Source organism: Hemicordylus capensis, chromosome 6, assembly GCF_027244095.1.
Source record: "Hemicordylus capensis ecotype Gifberg chromosome 6, rHemCap1.1.pri, whole genome shotgun sequence".
Classification (NCBI taxonomy): Eukaryota; Metazoa; Chordata; class Lepidosauria; order Squamata; family Cordylidae; genus Hemicordylus; species Hemicordylus capensis.
Window position 1 is genome coordinate 37,477,079 of NC_069662.1, and position 12,308 is coordinate 37,489,386.

Genomic DNA, 12,308 nt, shown 5'->3' on the forward strand with positions numbered 1-12,308 from the left:
GATAGGGCTGAGAGAGATTCGCGCCTGCAGCCTCAAAGAAGACGCTTCCAGTCTGCGTAGAAAATACTGAGTTAGATGGACTAGTGGTCTGCCTCAGTTGAAGGCAGCTTCCTATGTTCTTATGAGACCCAGTGGAAGGAGTTAGCTATCAGCTTCCTCCTCCCCACTCTCTGCCAACCTTCCTCCCTTCTAGTTTGTCTGAGTCCTGGAAGCAAAACAAATCTGGCAAAATAAGCTGATGGATGCAGATGGGTATAATTTTATTCTGGTGGCACTGAATCTGGGGTGTTTGTAAGCATGGCTTCGCGTAAGAGCTTAATTTTGTGGAACCTGCTTTTCTTCTGTGTTGTGCTCCCAGCATCGCCTCCTCCCAGATGCCACATGGTCTGGTCACAGTGTTAACACTGCATTTAATTGCAGCTATAAATACAGCATTTCTAACCTTGCAGCCCCACAAAAGAGGTTCCTGTTTCTACAGAAGGGAAACAGAGGCTGGTGGATGAAATGGGTTTGTTTCCACAACTGGCAGCTGGGTAGGAGGATTGCTGAGACAGGCGCCAGTGGTTGTGTGTTGGCAAAGATTGGGGTAGGAGGGGGAATTGACTGTGTGATTGCCACGATCTGGGCACCCAGCACTGTATCGAGGGTGGAGGAAAAGCGCGTCCCATGCCAGATCGTATCTAGCACACAATGACTTCCCTCCTGTTTCCCGATTTATTTATTTTTTGCTAACCCATGACCTGGAGCGTGCACAGGGCTTTGACTCTGAGCCTGGCTGGACGCTCCTCTTACCCTGATTTTTGGTCATGAGAACCTGGCTTCTTCTCGATCTTTGCAATAGGAAGCTGCCACATTCTGACTCAGATCATTGGTTCCTCTAGCTCAGCATTGTCTACAGCAGGGATTCTCAACGTGTGGGTCCCCAGATGTAATTGGACTTCAACTCCCATAATTCCCAACCAAAGGCCACTGGGGCTGAGGATTATGGGAGTTGAAGTCCAATAACATCTGGGGACCCACACGTTGAGAAACCCTGGTCTACACAAACTGGCAGTGGCTTCTCCAAGGTAGAGTCTCTCAGGCCTATCTTGGAGATGCCAGGCGGGGGGTGGGATGTGGAACCTTAGATGTTCTTCCCAGAGCGGCTCCATCCCCTGAGGGGAATATCTTACAGTGCTCACACCTCTAGTCTCCCATTCATATGCAACCTGGGCAGACCCTGCTTAGCTGAGGGACACTTCATGCTTGCGACCACAAGACCAGCCCTCCTGCAATACACATGCCATTCACATGAAATGACACCGCTTCGGAGCAGTGTCCACATATAGGCTAGAGTAGGGTTTGAACCTGCCTGCCCTATGTCTAGAGCTGACCTTGGGCCCCCAGATGTTGTTGGGCCTGAAGGCCATTGTGGCTGGGGGGTGATTGGAGCTGTAGTCCAGCAACATCTGGGGACCCAGCTTGGTTGAGTATAATAAAAATGCAAGCGCAAGCCCCAGCTAGACCCATATTCCACCTGATCTGTATGACCAGTGGAGGCCTGGAATACGTGAAATCCCTCTGACCATGTACAGAATGTTTCCCCCCTCTTCATACCTATTGTGGCCCATATACTTTGGAGTCGGAGCTTCCAAATCAGAGTTTCCTGGCAGCTTTAAGCTGCCAAGTGGCACACACTTTTTCCTTTGATAAATTAACCACTGCCAACCAGTTGCCCTTGGGTTTTTTTTGCCACCCTCTTCTCTGGGGTGGGGGGTGGGGGGGTCAAGGCTGCCCCTCCCACTCAAGGGGAGGAGCCTTAGCATGGTGGTAGAGCACCTGCTTTGCATACAGAAGGTGTCCTCTGGCATCTTGAGTCTAAAAAAAAGAAAGAAAAAGGACCTTGGTTAGCCAAGGCTCTGGAGCTGTTGCCTGTCGGAGTAAATGGCAGGGGTGCAGACAGAGAAAGGACCTGAGCAACTCCTGACTCTTACATGGTGGCGGGTGGGGGAGAGATTTGGTGGGGGGAAGAGTTCAGTAAAATAAGGAGGGGACTTGAATTCTTGGGGTGGGGGAGATCTGCACCCATGGTAAACAGCACCGGGCTGGATAAACCCTTGATCTTACATGGGGCAAGGCAGCCTTGTGTATTAGCAAGGGAGCAATGTTTCAGCTTTGCTTTAAAAACTGCCTTGAAATCGGGGGTTTCAAACTGCGGCCCTCCAGTTGCTGTTTACAACGCTTATCAACCCCAGTCACAATGGCCAGCAAGCAGGGATGAGGGGAGTGGTGGGCCAACATCTGCAGGAGGGCTGCTGTTTGAGACTCTGGCTATAACTTCTCTCTCCTTGGAGAAATTAAGGTGGCGCTTCTGTGCTCACTTGCCTGGGAGCACACTCTATTCCAGGCCTGCTCAACCTAGTGCTCCCATAATCTTGAGCCACAGTGGCCAATAGCCAGGGATTATGGGAATTGTAGGCCAACATCTGCAGGAGGGCCAAAGTTGAGCAGCCCTGCGTCTGTCACTCAAGTGGAACTTGCTTCTGAGTATACATGCATAAGTAGAGTGCTGCAATCCTATTTATGCCCATGGAAGTCAACTGAAATCGATGGGACTGACTCTCGGCACAGGTTAGAGTAGTGGTAGACAACCTCGGCTCTCCAGCGGTTGAATTACAACTCCCATCATCCCCAGCCACCGTTTGTGGTAGCTGGGGATGATGGGAGTTTTAGACCAGCAGCAGCTGGTGAGCCAAGGTTGTCTACCGCTGGATTGGAGCTTTTCAACCCTGGATTGAGGTTTCTGCCCATGGCTGTGGCCACTGATATATGCGCCGCATTTGCCTTCTATTGGGAGTCCCAAGTGTGTGATACCTTGAAAGATCATTTTGTTTGATGTGGCATTGCATGCACTTGCTGGGAGAATGAGTGAACACTTCAAAATACATCAAAGCTGGAGGGTTGTTTCAGCACAAAAAGAGCAAATAGCAACTGGACAGTATTCACATCTAGCAATGAAAGCAACATAAATGACTAAGTGGAATTAATCTGTATTTATTCCAAGTCTGATATGATTTCTGTCATTTGTGTGGAAGGGGAGAATGACCCACCACTGTTTAATAAAGTCTCTGTGTGTGGCACACCACAATGCTTGTGATATATGGTCTTTGTGTGCCTGAGAGGAACTTCCGGATCTTTCTTTTTGGACTTCTGGGCAGAACTTTTTGCTGTCAGGGTGGAGAGATGGAATATGACTGATTTTTATTTTATTTTTTATCTCAAGGTAAAAAAGTACTTTACTTTGAGCAGACAACAAGTACTGTGCTTTTTGTGGGGTTGCCTTTAACAACTATTTGGACACTTCTGCCAAGTGAGAACAAGGCAATCTCCTTCCTCTGACAGAAGGTGTAAGATGCCTGGGAGCATATTATACCAGGAGTTCTCAAACTTGGGTCCCTAAATGATGATCGACTACAACTCCCATCTGCCTTTGACCGTTTTGGCTCGGGAGGATGGAAATTGTTCAGACATTCAGATATCTGTGAACCAAGTTTTCACAGACATTGCATTATCTCTCTGAACTGGCTGTTGATTATCTCCTTCGCAGAAGCTGAACTGTACCAAGTTTGGCCAAGAAATCACCCAAAGTCTTGTGCTCTGTATTCTGAGCAACTTTATTTGGAACGTCTCATTCAGTTCTCATAGTACTTGGGCTTGGACTATGAAAACAAGTGGGAGGGCCATGATCCATGTTGTTGGACTGGGTTGGGCTGAATGGTTCTCAGCTTGAGCAGGCTTGTAGGTGGAACAACCATATTCTATAGCAATCAAAATTGTAATGTTTTTGGAAACTGTGTTCTGAGTATAGTAGGACAGATGACTGTTAAACAAGCTTTGACTGCCTTCTCCACACCTTGAAGCTTCTGTCCTTGCAGATACCATGTTTTGACACTAGGTGGTGCCATAACTCTGTTTTTGTTGGCCAGGTGGAGGTGTATTGTGTTGGGATGTGCACAAAACAGATTTTGCATTATGTTTTGAGCTGGAAATAAAATGCAGACGGCCAAAACGTTTTGTCAAAACAGTGGCCGACCTGGTGGTTTTGATGAAACAAAGCCCAAAATATTTCTAGTGTTTCAGCCATAGGGAACAATGGGGAAACTTGAAACACCCCATTGTTCCCCATGAGAAGCTCCTAGAGGCACCAAAGTGGGTTGGGTGGTAGGGCATGATGGGTGCTACTTGCCCCCCAACCCACAAAAGAAATGAGCAAGCAGGCTGGGTTTTTTTTACACATTTTTAACCTTTCCCCCAACCCCCGTATCACGCCAATCAGAAACCAGTGGCAGAAAAACCAATCAGCAAGGGAGAAACAGACCTCCAAAATGGCACTCAAAATGTCAAAAGGTTTTGAGTCAAAATGTTTCGAATAGAAACACAGTTGTTTTGTTCCGAGCTCGAAAAAGGCCCTTTATTTAAAAGGCATTTTGTTTCAAGCTTGGAATGGCCCGTCGAAATGTTTTGCACATCCCTAGTATTCTCCCTTCATCCTCCTGCAGAGCAGACTGTCCTGCTGAAGAGAACCTAGTGCAGAAGCTCGGTCATAGACTGTCACACCCAAGAGTATATATGTGGTAGCATGCAATGAATCCTTAAAAATTGCTAGATGCACACTTTCCTGCTCTGCCCAGTCGCTTTTGTGCACCAGGTATGCCTGATCTCTACACAGAAACCTCAGTGTGAGAGTGTGTGGGAGGGAGGGAGGTGTGATGCTGTATCTATGGTTAAGCTCAGGGCATAATTTTTAAATTGGGCTCGTCTGGAACTGAACTGGGGACTAGACCATTTGATCATCTTAACCAAGAATCATACCCCCAGACCACCAAGGCAGACAGCTGGGTTTCAACTCTCAGTTCACCCACAGCTCTCTGCTGGTATGGTGCAGAAGGTTGAGGGCAGCAGAGTGTTTCGTGCTGACCCTGACCACTTTCATCTACTCCAGAGAAGGCTCTGCCAGAGAACGTTTTAATGTACCATTGTTTGTTCCTATATATTATCCCCTGCTATAACTAAGAAAACACATCTTCATCTCTAGATGTCATAGGTGTGCACCTTCTTACTCTAGTGAAACCTCTTTTGCCACCTGGGTGACTTTAAAAAGGGGCTTAGACAAATTCATGGAGGACAGGTTTATCAATAGCTACTAGTCTGATGGCCACAAGCCACTTCTAGCCTCGGAGGCAAGATGCATCTATATACCAATTGCAGGGGAGGGACAGCAAGAGAGAGGGCATGCCCTCGTCTCTTGCCTGTGGGCTTCTAAGAGGCATCTGGTGGGCCATTTTGTGAAATAGGATACTGGACTAGATGGGCCTTGAGCCTGATGCAGCAGGGCTGTTCTTACATACGTGTGTGTGTGTGTTCTCACTCCTAAAGCCTCACTGGGAGAGCATTCAGCAACTGCAAAGAGCAACAACCCACAAAATCCAAGTTGCAGGATAACTGCTGCCAGTGCTAACTGGGGGAAAGAGACACAGAGGTTATTCTCACGACTGTGGGAAACCGGGCTAAGGGAGGCTAGCCTGGTTTTCCACAGTCCTGTGCAGCACCAGGAGCTGTGCGGTTCCCAGCTGCTAGCCTGCCTAATTCCCCCTCCCCTAAAATGAGGTTAGCAGCTTACCCCGTTTCCCTAATTGTGAGTCGCCACGGCGTGGCAACTCATGAGGAGACCCCTGACCAGGAAGCTACAATAGCAATAGCACTTACATTTATATACCGCCCTATAGCTGGAAGCTCTCTAAGCAGTTTACAATGATTTAGCATATTGCCCCCCAACATTCTGGGTACTCATTTTACCGACCTCGGAAGGATGGAAGGCTGAGTCAACCTTGAGCCCCTGGTCAGGATCGAACTTGTAACCTTCTGGTTACAGGGCGGCAGTTTTACCACTGCGCCACCAGGGGCTCCAACAAGCCTTCCAATGTCGGGAGGCTCCCCAGAATGCCCCACACACTTGAGTGGGGCAATCTGGGACTTTTGGGGGCCACCCATGAAGGAGCCGGTAAGCGTGTGGGCAGCCGATTCGGCCATCCCGGGAGGAGGCAGCGATCGTCTGTGGGGAGGGAAGTGTTTTCAGGTTTCCCCCCCACGGAAGGGGGTATAGCCTTCTGGAGCGATTGTGAGGATCGTTTTGCCTTCTTGAAGGGGTGGCTCTCTTACATGTAGCAGCAGGAGAGCTAGTGTCCCTCTTCAGTCTCAACACCACATCCCCTCCCTCCAGTGGCTGTTGCTGGTGTCCAGTAGTGTCGCGCTCCAGGAATGCCTCCCCAATAGATTTCCCCCCTTCTCCTGGGTTTTGGGAGGAACGGAAAGCCCTTTGCTTTCTGAGCAAAATGCTGCTCTTGTTACTCCCAACAGTTTGTTACATAATTGCATATCGGATAACCATTGATTTTATTCCCATTCTTGCCTTCTCTTACGAGGAGTATCCTCCACCCTTTGTGGCTGACAATCCAGACTGCTCTTCTGGGTGGAAAACCACAGGGGGTTCAAGCTCTGTAGGATCAGGAAATTTCCCTTGACATCTTGTAACAGAACCCCCCAAATTATTGCAACTAAGAGGGGTACGGGGCCATTGAGGAGGGTGTGGCTATGGGGCGTGTAGCTATATAGGCAGCCATGGGCAGCAGTTGCACTTCTGAATTTGCGACAGGAACGCCACTGCTGGGGTCTAGCTCGTGTTTCTTTTTCAGACTGTGAGCCTCTTTGGGACAGGAAACAATTTTCTCATTAATTCTGCTATATAAACTGCTTTGAGAACGGTTCTTACTGAACAGGGGTATATACATATTTCTAAGACTTTGAGAGAGATCTCAGTTGCAACTGGTAGTCTGCTAACCCAAGCAATGTTTTCTGGGGCTAGGTCAAAAACACCAGGTCTGACCCCTATCCCAACAGGCAGCAGAACCAGCCTGTGGCAAATGGGCAAATGAGTCGCAGAGACTTTTTGCCATTTAGCCCCTTCTTCTCTGCTGCTGTGGTGAGCAGTGTTCTCTCTAATTTTTTTTTTCATTTGTGTGCAGAATGAATTTTGTTCTGGGCAGGAGCATCAAGGCAGTGTGCGCGCATGTGCATTCAGAATGGGGCCTTCCTGATTCAACCTGAGTGGGATCTAAAATGAACTGAGCAGACATTTTTTTAAAAAACTTGTGAGCGCATGCACATGCACATGCCTTAGAGGGAACACCGGTGGTGAGGCTAGGGAGACAAGCCAGGAGGATGTCAGAACATCCTGGACAAATGGGACATTCTGACAAGTGTAGCTTATCAGACACCTGTCAGGCAAGTGTCACGTATCTGATTGTAGGGACGGAGGTGAGAACTTGCACTTGCTGAATTTCACTCTTCTTTACAACTATTAAGAGCACTCTGTCCTCTCTTGCATTTGTTTACACTCCCCCCCCCACCGCTTTTCCTGTTATATGTACATATGAAACTGTCTTATACAGTGTCAGGCCATTGGTTTATGATCTAGCCCAGGGCTGTCTATTCTGAGTGGCAGCATCTCTTCAAAATTTGTGCATAGCTTTGCCATGTCTCCCGGAATTTAGGGTAGCCCCCAGATTTTGGCTCCTCCACCCGGCTGCTAAATTCCACCCGGATTTACACGGATTTCAAATGTGCTGCTCAGATTGCCCGGATTTTACTCTGGATCCGATCACATGGGAGGGGAGAGGAGGAGGGGAAAATATACAAATCTGTCAAATAAATAAAACACATATTAGTTGCTGCATAATTGAAGAGATGCTGCTAGATCATAAACCATGGTATGCAAATTAGGCCACCCGGATTTGGGAAGCTTGAATATGGCAACCCTATTTGTGCAGAAAGAGGTCTTTTCTCAGCACTGTTGTCTGTCCCTCGGGGAAAGTGCTGGGGCGTGAATCTGGGGCCTGCTGCAAAGCATTTGCCACCAAGCTGTGACCCTTTCCTTGAGCATCTCCCTCCCTCCCGATTTATATTTTACTCTATCCTGTGGGCTCAGAGTAGCTTACAGCGGTTTCCGGATACAAATATTTCTGTCCTCGAGGGACTCGCAATCTAAGTAATTGAATGGCTTGGGAAACCAAAGAAATGGAATGAAATGGCATTTCAGAGCTATAAAATCTACTCCAATCAACCCCCCCCCCAGGAAGTTCTACTACCAAGTATGGAACTACTCCCAGAAGGCCAGCTTTCTGCAAGCAGCCACTGTCTAAATAACTGTTTGTTGAAGAGTGGCTACAGAATCTCGTGGGCTGGATGGCAGGGAGGCCTTGGTCCCAGGGGCAGAGGTAGTAGCTCCAGGACTCCGACACAGCCCAGGGAGCTTGCTTGCTTCTGCTGAGTCGGACTATTGGTCCCCACCCCACCCCTGAGCTCGATGCTTATACTGATACAGCAGTTCTCCAGGCTTTTAAGACAGGGGTCTTTCCCAGACCTACTTGGAGACTGAAGGAGGAGAGTTGGTCTTGTAGCAAGCATGACTTGTCCCCTTAGCTAAGCAGGATCCAACCTGGTTGCATATGAATGGGAGACTAGAAGTGTGAGCACTGTACAATATCCCTGCTCTGCGAAGAGCAGAAGGTTTCAACTTCCTTCCCTGGCTTCTCCAAGATAGGACTGAGAGAGATTCCAGCCTGCAACCTTGGAAAAGCTGCTGCCAGTCTGTGAAAACAATACTGAGCTAGATAGAACAATGGGCTGACTCAGTATATGGCAGCTTCCTATGTTCCTAACCTGGGCAAAGCAGATGCTCTTCCACTGAACTACTATCTCTTCCTTAGGTCTTGCTGACCGTGTGGAGATGCCTTAGACTAAGGCAGATGATTAGTCTATCTAGCTCAGTTTCGCCAACACTGTCTCGCAGCAGCTCTCTGGGGGGTTTAGACAGCGACTGTGAGACACCTTGGTGGTATTTCCAAATGGAAAGGCAGGTAAAGATCTTACCACCTATGGACAAATCCTCCCAGGCAAATTCACCCAAGTGCAGATGGGAAAGGGGCCAGGAGACAGGGTTGGTAGCAAGGGGAGGAAAGTTCAAATTCACAAGGTGGTTTATGAGCAAACAGCATGAGAAGAAAAATGAGAAAATGGTTCCCTGTCCCAAAGAAGTTCACAATATGATCTAAAAAGAAACGCAAGGCAGATACCAACAACAGCCACTGGAAGGATGCTATACTGGGTTGGATAAGGTCAGTTGCTCTCCCTCGCTATAAACACAAGAGAGCCACTACCTAATCCAGTTAGAGGAGGCATTATATGTGAATATTTGGAGCTGCCTTCTACTGAGTGAGATCTTTTGTACATCTAGCTCACCGTTGTCTGCAGTGATTCTGGCAGCACTGGCTCCTGGGTTCCAAACTGAGCAGTCTTCCCTTGCCCTCCTTTGGAGAGATGCCAACCATTTAACATGGTACCTTCTTCCTGCAAAGCAGTGGTTCTGCTGCTGAGATATAGCTCAATTCCCTCAAGCTCAGCCAGAAGGAAGGAAGGTCGTAGCGAATTACTCCTGAAATGCTCACATTTTCATTTATTCACGTGTTTACACTTTTGTCCTACCCTCCCTCCATGGAGCTCGGGATAGTGTTCCTATCCTTCTGACATTTTATGGAACACCCATCACTTTGGAATGCCCACCCCCGAAGAGCTTTGCCATGCTCCCTCCGTGTTTTAGAAACAGCTAAAAACACATCTTTTAAAAGAGGCTTTTAAATGTGCCACTGATATCTGGAAGGCTGTTTAGTTTTTTTATAGTTCTAGGCTTTTAGCTTATTTTGGAACTTTTAAAAAATGAAGTTTTAATTGTCATTTTAACCTGGGCTTTTAAGTTGTTTGACTTGACTTGTTTAATTTTATTAGTCTCATGTTTTACATTGTATCTATTTTAAAATGTTGTGAGTTGCCCTGAGCAGTAGTGTTCTGGAGGGGTGGGGTATAAATGTTTTAAAATAAATTTTATCCTCTTAACAACTCTGCGAGGCAGGCTAAGCTGAGAGGTAGGGACTAGCTGAGGAGAAGACCTAAACCCAGGCCTTCTGTGCTTCCAGTCTAGCACTCTACCTGCTACACCTGTGTCTGTGTGTGGCTTGTGCATGGCTTAAATGATCTCAGCTCACCTACTGTTTAGATCTTCGTAATGTGCTCAGAAACACTGTGTGATTAAATCCTTTCAATTTTTTTTAAACCCTGTTCCTCTCATCAGAAGGTCACTCTGCATGGGCACAGAGGCACTGTTCCTTCACATCCATTTTGATTAACAATGTTAACTGAAGGTGGAAACCAGGGGGGGCTATTTCGCAGCTTTTTCAGTGCATGTCTACTGAAGATGGCAGTGGAGAGGTGGAACAGCATTGTAATTAAAACATGCCAAAGGCTGAAATTCTCACCCACATCCTTGCCAAAGGCTGAAACCACTCCCTGCCATAGATGCAAGGTGAATTTGTAACTCTTCCATTTTTCTTCTTTTTTCAGATGCTTTCCCCCCTGCTAACTTGGCAAAGAGGCACCTTTTAACGTGGTGATTCTCTTTATTTAGCAGGGGGAGAGTAACTGACCTTATCCACCCCCAGAACAGTATCTCCAGTGACTGTTACTGGTGTCTATCTTATGTTTCTTTTAGATTGTGAGCCCTTTGGGGACAGGGATCCATCTTATTTATTTATTATGACTCTGTGTAAACTGCCCCTGTGTTATAGAAATAGAATAAATAAATAATTGTTGGCTCCAAAAGACCCAGATTGGGTAGCCAACTTAAGTGGGGAAGCAGAGAAATGCTGGACTAACAAGTAGAAGGTTGCCGGTTTGAATCCCTGCTGGTATGTTTCCCAGACTATGGGAAACACCTATATCGGGCAGCAGCGATATGGGAAGATGCCGAAAGGCAGCATAATCTCGTACTGTGTGGGAGGAGGCAATGGTAAACCCTGTATTCTACCAAAGAAAACCACAGGGCTCTGTGGGCTCCAGGAGTCGGAATTGACTGGATGGCACACTTTACCTTTATCCCTTGAAATGAATGAGAGATGCACTTTCTTTTGCCTTGAATGCCCTCTAGTGGAGATGCTTCAATTTTGCTGTTCTTCCTTGTATGTATTTGAATGGGACTTCCTAGTGAATCTGGTATTTTCTTTTCTCTGTGAGGAAAGCCTAGATTGGTGAAGCAATAAGCACTGTCTCTGGTTACTGATCTATTCAGACTCCAAGGTGGTAATTCAGGCCCAACCACTCATGCTAGGCTTGTCATCTGAAGAGCTTCGAAAGGAACACACTGAGGTTGTTCACATGGCTGGGTGGGGTGCCTTAAACTCAAACACACACACCCTCCAGGTGAGCAATTTCATGTCCCTAGGAGTGTTGACTACACTCCCAGATGAGCAGCACTGTATGCTGCAGTGCACAGCTCTGGAAGCTGAGATGATGTATCCTGGCCTCCAGGAATCCCACAATGCACCACGATTCATTGGGGGATTCCCTTGAGCGATGGGCACTCTAGGCTCATGTCTCTGTGTGTGGCCCAGCTGGAAGCAACTCATGCGTGCACACGAGCAGGTAGTCGGGGTTAAGGAAGTGCTTGCTCCTTTAACCTCCGCTAACACCTGAGATAAAAAGCCAGGCTAGGCAGCACTGCACACAGAGGCGGTTTTCGCACACAGCCTAACCCAAGCTGTGTAGCCCTAGCCTGGGTTAGGCTGTGTGTGAGAACAGCCTCACTATAAAACCTGAATAAAATGGCATTATGTGTATCTGTCAGAACATGAACAACAATTTATTAATAGTGTAGTGTGTTAAATCTATCAAATATATCTATATACTGCTTTTCTAAGCAATTTGTTCTAGAATTCGTGGTTAGTGTTTGGACTAAGTCATAACTTAGTTCCATTGAAATCTATAGACCCTAAGGTAGTAAAGATAACTTCGTGGTGCTTCTCATGAGTAACTTTGTCTGAATGCTACCCCACAACAAACAATAGCATTTTGAAAAGCAGCATTATAAGAAAACAACATATCTGATAACCATGCAATCTCAGCCCATCTAAAACAGATAGCAGGTTCAACTGAAGCTGGTTTTTTGCCCCATAACCCTTTCCATTTGCCCCATAACCCTTTCCATAACTAGTTTTGGATACTCCATATTCTGTACAATTTTGGTACTGTAAGCTGCCTTGAATAGCTTGCTGGAAAGGTGGGGTACCCAAGTTTTAATGAATAAATAAAACAAGGAAGCTTGTTGCAACCACCCAGCCTCAGCAATATACACATATTAGCAGCATAGAAGAAATACCAGTGTT